The following is a 13186-nucleotide window of genomic DNA, read 5'->3' on the forward strand; positions in this document are numbered from 1 at the left end:
AAAATCTTTACTTTATAGGTTTGCTCATTCTGTCATTTGATATTTGTTTAGAGTGACCCTGACTATTACTGTATTTATTTACAAGTCACTTTACTGTAAATTTTTGGAGAAAATACAGTCAAATTCGCCCATAAATTCTTCTAGCGCTTACACTGTTCAATTGTCCAAAATTCATAAAAATCTTTCCTTTATAGATTTGCTCATTCTGTCATTTGATATTTGTTCAGAGTTACCCTGACAATTATTGTATTTATTTACAAGTCATTTTACTGTATAGTTTTGGAGAAAAGTACAGTCAAATTTGCCCCAAATATTCATTCAAGCACTTGCACTGTCTAATTTTCAAAAAATCATTAAGAAACTTTCCTTTATAGGTTTGCTTATTCTGTCATTTGATTTTTGTTCAGAGTGACCCTGACTATTATTGTATTTTTTTACGAGTCATTTTACTGTATAGTTTTATAGAAAAGTACAATCAAACTTGCCCTAAAATCAAACTGAATTCAAACACTGTCCAATTTTCAAAAAATCATAAAAATATTTCCTTTATAGGTTTGCTCATTCCGTCATTTGAAATTTGTTTAGAGTGAACCTGACTATTACTGTATTTATTTACAAGTCATTTTATTGTATAGTTTTGTAGAAAAGTACAGTCAAATTTTACCCAAAATGTATTCAAGCACTTACAGTCCAATTTTCATATTTGATATTTTTTTCGGAGTGAACCTGTCTATTACTCTATTATGTTTCCAGTCATTTTACTGTATAGTTTTGGAGAAAAGTACAATCAAACTTGCCCCAAAAATCATTTTACTCCGTCCAATTTTTAAAAACCCATTAAAAATCTTTCCTTAATAGGTTTCCACGTTTTTCAATTGATTCCTGTTCAGAATTATCCTGCCTATTGCTGTATTAATTTACAAGTTATTTTACTGTATAGTTTTTTTTAGAAAATTTAAGGCAAATACCCCAACAATAAAAGTGCATTCAATACCAAAATTCAATACCAAATGTGCACCATGTCACATTTCCCAACACTCATAAAATGTTTTTCTTTATAAGTATGAAGGAATCATTTTAATTGATTCCTGTTCAGAGTGACCCGACTAGTACTGTAATATATATATTGTTCTACTTCAGAGGCCTATAAAGACAACTTCAGAAGAATTATATTTATTTCAAATTGATGCCTGAAAGTTTTATATTTTCTTTATACTTTCCATTTACATATTGAAATACTGGAGAATTAAAGAAAAGTACCTGTCATGTGTATTCAAGGCATTTTATTTATTTATTACAAAATCAACTTTAACTCACTTGTTAAGGAAAGAAAACACACATACACAAAAAAGCCATGTATTTCTGAGACCCTGCTTATAAAGAAAAATGTAAAATAAAAACTTGATTCTACATGGCTACATAAAAAAATGGCAATTTAAATAATAGATAAGCAAGAACATGTATAATTAAAGCAATGAAAAAGTTCAATTTTCAAATTTCAAAATTTTCAAGTTTTCTGGCCTCATGTTGCAGCATAATGCAAATGCAATTGCAAAACAAACACAGTTGCTATATTGAGCTTGGACAGCTGGATAAATAACCATAAATTGATCTTCCACTGGCCTAAGCAACCATGACAAAGTTTGCTCATCTTTACTGTGCAGAACTGTGGAAAGACTATCATATATACACATTTGATTGTTCTTGCAAAAAAGTTGCTTGCAGTTACCCAGTGGTTTCCACCTGTGTGTATTATTTGTATAAATGGGCTACCTGGAGTACCCACAATGCCGCCATTGTGTAACACACTGTATAAAAGACATGACTGAAAACCATCTATGTTTGAGTACTCACTTGCAAGCAAGTAAGATGCAAAATAAATCTCATTACAGCTAAGCCAGGACTGTGGATGGAGTAAAGCAGTCATTTTACTACCTTTTGTGACCTGTGGAGGTCTTTCTATTCCTATTGCTGATCTATTTTTGGAGGGGTCTTCTCCTTGCCAGCATGGTCCATAGTTCTTGTTTATAGAAGCTGTTAAACTCCTATGTTTTTTTGAGTCAGCGCTCCTTAAATGTTCCTGAGGAACAAAAATAATTTTATTATAGATGGATGGATGGATGGATGGATGGATGGATGCCTATAGATGGATGGATGCCTATAGATGGATGGATTGATGGATGGATTGATGGATGGATTGATGGATGGATGGATGGATGGATGGATAGATAGATAGATAGATAGATAGATAGATAGATAGATAGATAGATAGATAGATAGATAGATAGATAGATAGATAGATAGATAGATAGATAGATAGATAGATAGATAGATAGATAGATAGATAGATAGATAGATAGATAGATAGATAGATATATGACACATGCTGAAAGCATACCTTATCTGACTTGCTTCCAGTTGAGCTAGTGTCTACGACTGTCTTCGGTCTTTCCAATGGCGTCTTTCGTTCTTTGACCGCAGCTTAAGCAATTCACATCACAAACAGGAAGATATAACTCACTGGATGCACTGGAAAAACTCTCAACACCATCACTGTCTGTATGACAGTTCAAAGACACATGCTGAAGGCATACCTTATCTGACTTGCTTCCAGTAGCTGAGCAGATTAATTCAATAGACTGAAGATTAAGGTAAATATAAACATTATACATCATTTAAAAAAATAATAATAATAATTTGCAGGCATAATTATCATAAACAAAACAAACTACTACAATCTAAGACCAAAACAAAAAACAAAAACAAAAACACATAGAAATACGAAACTAAACTTAAGTTGAGAAATTAACTATTGGCACAAATTAGGCCTTCTCAAATGGATGATAACATGGTCAGTTTGTACGGTTTAAAAGAAGGTTAAATGTTGAATGTGGTTAAAGGCTAAATTAAATGTGACAATAATAAATAAAATGTATGAAGACATTGTGTGTATGACATCAGCTGAATAATTCCCTGTAATTATGTGCAATACTATATAGGGTTTAGCATTATAGTAAGCATGGTAGCCTGTTTCTCCCAACCTGTGCAGTAAAATGACTTGAAAATTATACAGCTCATAGCTTATTGATTCAATTGATTCCTGTTCAAAGTTACCCTGTCATTCACTCTGAACTGGAATCAATTGAATGAATGAACAACCCTGTAAAGGAAAGATTTTGATTAGCTTTTGAAATTGGGAAATGGTCTAAGTGCTTGAAAGTTTTTTTAGGGTGAGTTTGACTGTACTTTTATCCAAAACTATACCGTGAAATGAATACAAGTAATAAATACAGTAATAGTCAGGGTCACTCTGAACAAATATCAAATAAATGACAGAATGAGCAAACCAACAAAGGAAAGATTTTTTGAAAATAGACTGTAAGTGCTTGAATGAATGGGGCAATTGGGGCAAGTTTGACAGTACTTTTCTCCAAACATATACAATACAATGACTTGTAAATAAATACACTAATAAGTCAGGGTCACTTTGAACAAATAACAAATGACAGAATGAGCAAACCTATAAAGGAAAGATTTTTATGATTTTTTGACAATTGAACAGTGTAAGTGCTAGAAGAATTTTGAGGCGAGTTTGACTGTACTTTTTTTTAAAACTATACAGGTAAAATGACTTGTAAATAAATACAGTAATAGTCATGGTCATTCTGAACAAATTTCAAATGACGGAATGAGCAAACCTAAAAAGGAAATATTTTTATGATTGTTTGAAAATTGGACAGTGTTTGAATTCAATTTGATTTTGGGCAAGTTTGATTGTACTTTTCTCTAAAACTATACGGTAAAATGACTCGTAAATAAAAACAATAATAGTCAGGGTAACTCTGAACAAATATCAAATGACTAAATGAGCAAACCTATAAAGGAAAGTTTTTAATGATTTTTTGAAAATTAGACAGTGCAAGTGCTTGAATGAATTTTGGGGCAAATTTGATTGTAATTTTCTCCAAAACTATACAGTAAAATAACTTGTAAATAAATACAATAATAGTCAGCGTAACTCTGAACAAATATCAAATGACAGAATGAGCAAACCTATAAAGGAAAGAGTTTTATGAATTGTTGAAAATTGGACTGTAAGTGCTTTAATGAATTTGGGGGCAAATTTTACTGTACTTTTCTCCAAAACTATACAGTAAAAATACTTGGAAATATATACAGTAATATTCAGGGTCACTCTGAACAAATATCAAATGACTGAATGAGCAAACCTATGAAGGAAAGATTTTTATGAATTTTTGAAAACTGGACAGTGCAAGTGCTTGAATAAATATTTGGGGCAAATTTGACTGTATTTTCTACAAAAATATACAGTAAAGTGACTTGTAAATAAATACAGTAATAGTCAGGGTCACTCTAAACAAAAATCAAATGACAGAATGAGCAAACCTATAAAGGAAAGAGTTTAATGAATTGTTGAAAATTGGACTGTAAGTGCTTTAATGAATTTGGGGGCAAATTTGACTGTACTTTTCTCCAAAACTATAGAGTAAAATGACTTGTACATAAATACAGTAATAGTCAGGGTGACTCTAAACAAATATCAAATGACAGAATGAGCAAACCTATAAAGTAAAGATTTTTATGAATTTTTGACAGTTGAACAGTGTAAGTGCTAGATGAATTTTGGGGCGAGTTTGACTGTACTTTTCTCCAAAACTATACAGTAAAATGACTTATAGATAAATACAGTAATAGTCAGGGTCACTCTGAACAAATTTAAAATGATGGAATGAGCAAATCTATAAAGGCAATATTTTTATGATTTTTTGAAAATTGGACTGTAAGTCCTTAAATGGTTTTGGGGGTATGTTTGACTGTACTTTTCTTCAAAACTATACAGTAAAATGACTTGTAAATAAATACAGTAAAAGTCAGGGTCACTCTGAACAAATTTCAAATGACGGAATGAGCAAACCTATAAAGGAAAGATTTTTATGAATTTTTGACAATTGAACAGTGTAAGTGCTAGAAGAATTTAGGGGCAAGTTTGACTGTACTTTTCTCCAAAAATATACAGTAAAATTACTTGTAAATAAATACAGTAATAGTCAGGGTCACTCTGAAAAAAATTCAAATGACGGAATTAGCAAACCTATAAAGGAATTATTTTTATGCTTTTTTGAAAATTGGACAGTGTTTGAATTCAATTTGATTTTTGGGCAAGTTTGACTGTACTTTTCTCTAAAACTATACAGTAAAATGACTCGTAAATAAATACAGTATTAGTCAGGGTCACTCTGAACAAATATCAAATGACAGAATGAGCAAACCTATAAAGGAAAGATTTTTATGAATTTTTGAATATTGGACAGTACAAGTGCTTGAAATAATTTTTTGGGCAAATTTGACTGTACTTTTCTCCAAAATTATGCTGTAAAATGACTTGTACATAACTACAGTAATAGTTAGGGTCACTTTGAACAAATATCAAATTAAAAATGAACAAACCTATAAAGGAAACATTTTTATGAATTTTTGACAATTGAACAGTGTGCTAGAAGAATTTTGGGGTGAGTTTGACTGTACTTTTCTCCAAAACTATACAGTAAAATGACTTGTAAATAAATACAATAATAGTCAGCGTAACTCTGAACAAATATCAAATGAGAGAATGAGCAAACCTATAAAGGAAAGATTTTTATGAATTTTTGACAATTGAACATTGTAAGTGCTAGAAGAATTTTGGGGCGAATTTGACTGTATTTTCTCCCAAAACATACAGTAAAGTGACTTGTAAAAAAATACAGTAGTAGTCAGGGTCACTCTAAACAAATATCAAATGACAGAATGAGCAAACCTATAAAGTAAAGATTTTTATGAATTTTTGACAATTGAACAGTGTAAGTGCTAGAAAAATTTTGGGGCGAGTTTGACTGTACTTTTCTCCAAAACTATACAGTAAAATGACTGGTAAATAAATACAGTAATAGTCAAGTTCAATCTGAACAAATATCAAAGGATGGAATGAACAAACCTATTAAGGAAAGATTTTTATGAATTTTTGAAAATTGGACAGTAAAAACTATACAGTAAAATGACTCGTAAATAAATACAGTAATAGTCAGGGTCACTCCAAACAAATATCAAATGACAGAATGAGCAAACCTATAAAGGAAAGATTTTTATGAATTTTTGACAATTGGGCTGTAAGTTCTTGAATTATTTTTGAGGAGAGTTTGACTGTTTTTTTTCTCCAAAACTATACAGCAAAATGACTTTAAAAGAAAAACAGTAATAGTCAGGGTCACTCTGAACAATTTTCAAATGATGGAATGAGTAAATCTATAAAGGCAATATTTTTATGCTTTTTTGAAAATTGGACAGTGTTTAAATTCAAGTTGATTTTAGGGCAAGTTTGATTATACTTTTCTCTAAAACTATACAGTAAAATGACTCGTAAATAAATACAATAATAGTCAGTGTCACTTAGAACAAATATCAAATGACAGAATGAACAAACCTAAAAAGGAAAGATTTTTATGAATTGTTGAAAATTGAACTGTAAGTGCTTGAATTAATTTTGGGGAGAGTTTGACTGCACTTTTCTCTAAAACTATACTGTAAAATGACTTGTAAAGAAATGCAGTAATAGTCAGGGTCACTCCAAACAAATATCAAATGACAGAATGAGCAAACCTATGATTTTTTGAAAATTAGACAGTGCAAGTGCTTGAATGAATTTATGGGCAAATTTGACTGTAATTAAAAAACTTTGGGAATTTTGGGGCGAATTTGACTGTATTTTCTCCCAAAATATACAGTAAAGTGACTTGTAAATAAATACAGTAATATTCAGGGTAACTCTAAACAAATATCAAATGACAGAATGAGCAAACCTATAAAGGAAAGATTTTTATAAAATGTTGAAAATTGGTCAGTGCAAGTACTTGAATGAATTTTGGGGCCAAATTTGACTGTACTTTTATCCAAAACTATACAGTAAGATTACTTGCACATAAATACAGTAATAGTCAGGGTCACTTTGAACAAATATCAAATGACAGAATGAACAAACCTAAAAAGGAAATATTTTTATGAATTTTTGAAAATTGGACTGCAAGTGCTTTAATGAATTTTAGGGCAAATTTGACTCTATTTTTCTCTAAAACTATACAGTAAAATGACTTGCAAAATAAATACAGTAATAGTCAGGGTCACTCTGAACAAACATCAAATGACACAATGAGCAAATCTATGAAGTAAAATTGTTTATGAATTTAAGAAAAATGGGACAGAGTGTTTGAATAGATTGAGCAAACCTATAAAATATTTCTTTTTATGAATTTTTGAAAATTCAACAGTGTACGTGTTTGAATAGACTGATTTTTTTGCAGTTTGACTGTACTTTCCTCCAATAATATACAGTAAAATGACTTGTACATAAATACAGTAATTGTCAGTGTCACTCTGAACAAATATCAAATGACAGAATGAGCAAACCTATAAAGGAAATATTTTTATGAATTTTTGAAAATTCGACAGTGTAAGTGTTTGAATATACTGAATTTTTGCAGTTTCACTGTACTTTTCTCAGAAACTATACAGTAAAATGACTTGTACATAAATACAGTAATAGCCAGGGTAACTCTGAACAAAACACCAATGACAGAATGAGCAAACCTATAAAGGAAATACTTTTATGAATTTTTGAAAATTGGACTGTAAGTGCTTTAATGAATTTTGGGGTGAGTGTGATTGAACTTTTCTCCAAAAATATACAGTAAAATGACTTGTAAATAAATACATTAATAGTCAGGGTCACGCTGAACAAATATCAAATGACAGAATGAGCAATCCTACAAAGGAAATATTTGTATGAATTTTTGAAAATTCATAAAATTGGCCAAAAATGTATTCAAAATTTCACACTTGAACTAATGATGAATCTTTTACCATATATAGAAAGTTCAAGTTCATAGGATCCAGGGTCAGAAGTTTTGTTTTTAATAAAAAGTATTTTGTTGTTGTTGAAAAGTCAACATTATGTTAATTTTTCATTATTAGTCTATTTGTATGCATAGAAACCTCAAGTTCATAGACTGTTTGGAAAAAAATAAGTTTAAAGCTCATCCTTGAACTACTGATGAAATATAAGGAGTCTATTGTTTAAGTAAAGAAAGTTCAAGTTCATAGGATCCAGGGTCAGATTTTTTTTTCCTCAAAAAAAGTCATCCTTCAACTACTGATGGAATCTATTCGTTACAAGAATCTATACGTTATAGAAAGTTCAAGTTTAAATACTCTTATGCAAAAAAAAAAAATCCAAAAGTTCATCCTTGAACTACAGAATCTATTAGTATATATAGAAAGTTAAAGAATATTTTATTTTTCACAAAAAGTCATCCTTGAACTACTGATGAAACATTAGGAGTCTATTGGCATGCATAGAAAGTTCAAGTTCATATATTCCAGTGTCAGAAAAAATAGTTCAAAAAGTCATGTTTGAACTTCTGAGGAAACACCATAAGTATGTATAGAAAGTTGAATCTATGTATAGAAAGTTCAAGTTCATAGACTCTTTGGCAAAAAATAAGTTCAAAAGTTCATCCTTGAACTACTGATGAAATATAAGGAGTCTATTGGTATGCATAGAAAGTTCAAGTTCATAGATTCCACAGTGATAAAAAAATAGTTCAAAAAGTCATGTTTGAACTTCTGAAGAAACACCATAAAGTCATTTGTATGTTTGTACATTTTAAGTTGACAGACTGCTTGGCCAAATATGTATTCAAAAAATGTCACTTGAACTACTGATGAATCTATTACTATGTATAGAAAGTTCAAGTTCATAGACTCTTTGGCAAAAAATAAGTTCAAAAGATCATCCTTGGACTACAGAATATATTAGAAAGTTCTAAAGTTCAATATCAAAGACTCTGGTAAAAAAAAAAAAAAGTTCAAAAGTTTGTCCTTGATGTACTTATGAAACAATAAGAAGGAATCTATTAGTATGAAGAGAAAGTTTAAGTTCATAAAATCCAGGTTTAGAATTTTTCTTCAAAAAGTCTCATTTGGAATTTTGATGAAACATCAGAAAGTCATAAGTTACTGATGAAACATCCAAAGTATATACATGTATATAAATTCTGTATAAAAATGTAAAGACTCTTAGTCTAGTAATATTCGAAATTTCCTTCTTGAAAAGCGATTGAAGAAGTCTGTGAGTCTCAGCTTTAACATTCTAAACATTCATACATTCATATATGACATTAGCAAAAAAAGGTTCCATATTTAACTACTGAACATATTTCTGGCCATTTAATATCAGAGAATATTTTGTAAAAACAAACAAACAAAACCTTCTGTGGATTCGTATTTGGTCAGAAATATATCCACTTGGTCAAATATGGATTTCTTTCGAGGGCAATGCATTGAAGGGATTTGTGCTTTTGCATTGCATTGCATAAAAAAACTCGCGGTACATCGACGAGACAGTACCTTTGCATAGCATAGAAAGCGTTGTGGATTTAAGAATTAGCGCTTTTCCATTGCATATAATATTTCGCTGTGCAGTGAAGAGATTAGTGCCTTCGCATTGCATTGCACTGCATACGAAAAAACTCGTGCATTTTTCTTGCATTGCATACAAAAACCTTTTGTACATTGAATAAATTAGTGGTTTTGCATTGCATTGCACTGAAGTTGCTGTGCACTGAGAGAAAGTGTTTTTGACATTTGAATACGGAAAATACGGAAAAACTTGTGCAATAAGATTAGTTATTCTGCATTGCATTGCATGCAAAAAAAAACTTGTGCAAAGAAGAGATTATTGCTTTTGCATTGCATTGCATAACAAACTTATTGCATAGATCTCGTGCAATGAAAGATATTAGCGCTATTTTATAAGAATATAAGAATATAAGAATTCGCGGTGCAATGAAGAGATAAGTGCATTGCATACGAAAAAACTCGTGCATAGAAGACTTTTGAATGCATTGCATACAAAAACCTTTTGTGCATTCAAGACACTGGGGGTTTCAATGTATTGCATTTAAGTCGCTGTGCACTGAGAGTAAGTGTTTTGCATTGCATTGAATACGGAAAAACGTGTGCAATAGATTAGTTAATCTGCAGTTGCATTGCATGCAAAAAAAAACTTGTGCAATGAAGAGATTATTGCTTTTGCATTGCATTGCATAAAAAACTCATTGCATAGATCTCGTGCAATGAAGATATTAGCGCTTTTGCTTTGCATATAAGAATTCGCAGTGTAATAAAGAGATACGTGCTTTTGCATTGCATTGCATTGCATACGAAGAACCTCGTGCATAGAAGACTTTTGCATGAATTGCATAGAAAAACCTTTTGTGCATTCAAAAAATTAGTGGCGTATAATGCATCGCATTTAAGTCGATGTGCACTGAAAGTGTTTTGCATTGCATTGAATACTGAAACACTTGTGCAATAAGATTAGTTATCCTGCATTGCATTGCATGCAAAAAAACTTGTGCAATGAAGGGATTATTGCTTTTGCATTGCATTGCATAATAAACTCATTGAATAGATCTCGTGCAATGAAGATATTAGCGCTTTTGCTTTGCATATAAGATTTTGCGGTACAATAAAAAGATAAGTGCTTTTGCATTGCATTAAATTGCAAACGAAAAAAACTCGTGCATAGAAGACTTTTGCATGCATGCATACAAAAACCTTTTGTGCATTCAAGAAATTAGTGGTTTCTAATGTATTGCATTTAAGTCGCTGTGCACTGAGAGTAAGTGTTTTTTGCATTGCATTGAATACGGAAATACTTGTGCAATAAGATTAGTTATTCTGCGTTGCATTGCATGCAAAAAAACTTGTGCAATGAGGAGGTTATTGCTTTTGCATTGCATTGCATAATAAACTCATTGCATAGATCTCGTGCAATGAAGATATTAGTGCTTTTGCTTTACATATAAGAATTCGCGGTGCAATAAAGAGATGTGCTTTTGCATTGCATTTCATTGCATACAAAAAAACTCGTGCATAGAAGACTTTTGCATGCATTGCATACAAAAACCTTTTGTGCATTCAAGAAATAGTGGTTTCTAATGTATTGCATTTAAGTCGCTTTGTACTGAGAGTTTTTGCATTGCATTCAATACGGAAAAACGTATTGCATTTAAGTCGCTGTGTACTGAGAGTTTTTGCATTGCATTGAATACGGAAAACTTGAGCAATAACATTAGTTATTCTGCATTGCATTGCATGCAAAAAACTTGTGCAATGGGGAGATTATTGCTTTTACATTGCATTGCATTGCATAAAAAACTCGTTGCATAGATCTCGTGCAATGAAGATTTTTGCATGCATTGCATAAAAAAACCTTTTGTGCATTCAAGAAATTAGTGGATTATTGCTTTTGCATTGCATTGCAGAAAAAACTCATTGCATAGATCTCGTGCAATGAAGATATTAGCGCTTTTGCTTTGCATAAAGATTTCGCGGTGCAAGAAGAGATACGTGCTTTTGCATTGCATACGAAAAAACTCGTGCTTAGAAGACTTTTGCATGCATTGCATACAAAAACCTTTAGTGCATTCAAGAAACCTTTAGTGCATTCAAGAAATTAGTGGCGTATAATGCATTGCATTTAAGTCGCTGTGCACTGAAAGTGTTTTTGCATTGCATTGAATACGGAAAAACTTGTGCAATAGATTAGTTATCCTGCATTGCATTGCATGCAAAAAAACTTGTGCAATGAAGAGATTATTGCTTTTGCATTGCATTGCATACGAAAAAACTCGTGCATAGAAGACTTTTGCATGCATTGCATAGAAAAACCTTTTGTGCATTCAAGAAATTAGTGGCGTATAATGCATTGCATTGGTCACTGTGCACTGAAAATGTTTTTGCATTGCATTGAATACTGAAAAACTTGTGCAATAAGATTAGTTATCCTGCAAAAAAACTTGTGCAATGAGGAGGTTATTGCTTTTGCATTGCATTGCATAATAAACTCATAGATCTCGTGCAATGAAGATATTAGCGCTTTTGCTTTGCATAAAGAATTCGCGGTGCAATGAAGAGATACGTGCTTTTGCATTGCATTGCATTGCATACAAAAAAACTTGTGCATAGAAGACTTTTGTATGCATTGCATACAAAAACCTTTTGTGCATTCAAGAAATTAGTGGATTATTGCTTTTGCATTGCATTGCATTGCATAAAAAACTCATTGCATAGATCTCGTGCAATGAAGATATTAGCGCTTTTGCTTTGCATAAAGAATTCGCGGTGCAAGAAGAGATACGTGCTTTTGCATTGCATTGCATTGCATACGAAAAAAACTCGTGCTTAGAAGACTTTTGCATGCATTGCATACAAAAACCTTTTGTGCATTCAAGAAACCTTTAGTGCATTCAAGAAATTAGTGGCGCATTGCATTGAAGTCGCTGTGCACTGAAAGTGTTTTTGCATTGCATTGAATACTGAAACACTTGTGCAATAAGATTAGTTATCCTGCAAAAAAACTTGTGCAATGAAGAGATTATTGCTTTTGCATTGCATTGCATTGCATTGCATTATAAACTCATTGCATAGATCTCCTGCAATGATGATATTAGCGCTTTTGCTTTGCATGTAAGAATTTGCGGTGCAATAAAAAGATAAGTGCTTTTGCATTTCATTAAATTGCGTACGAAAAAACTCGTACATAGAAGACTTTTGCATGCATTGCATACAAAAACCATTTGTGCATTCAAGAAATTAGTGGTTTCTAATGTATTGCATTTAAGTCGCTGTGCACTGAGAGTAAGTGTTATTGCATTGCATTGAATACGGAAAAACTTTTGCAATAAGAGTAGTTATTCTGCATTGCATTGCATGCAAAAAAACTTGTGCAATGAGGAGGTTATTGCTTTTGCATTGCATTGCATAATAAAGTGCAATGAAGATATTAGCGCTTTTGCTTTGCATAAAGAATTCGCGGTGCAATGAAGAGATACGTGCTTTTGCATTGCATTGCATTGCATACAAAAAAACTTGTGCATAGAAGACTTTTGTATGCATTGCATACAAAAACCTTTTGTGCATTCAAGAAATTAGTGGATTATTGCTTTTGCATTGCATTGCATAAAAAACTCATTGCATTGATCTCGTGCAATGAAGATATTAGCGCTTTTGCTTTGCATAAAGAATTCGCGGTGCAAGAAGAGATACGTGCTTTTGCATTGCATTGCAT

The sequence above is a fragment of the Pseudorasbora parva genome, chromosome 18 (genome assembly GCF_024679245.1).
Source record: "Pseudorasbora parva isolate DD20220531a chromosome 18, ASM2467924v1, whole genome shotgun sequence".
Lineage (NCBI taxonomy): Eukaryota > Metazoa > Chordata > Actinopteri > Cypriniformes > Gobionidae > Pseudorasbora > Pseudorasbora parva.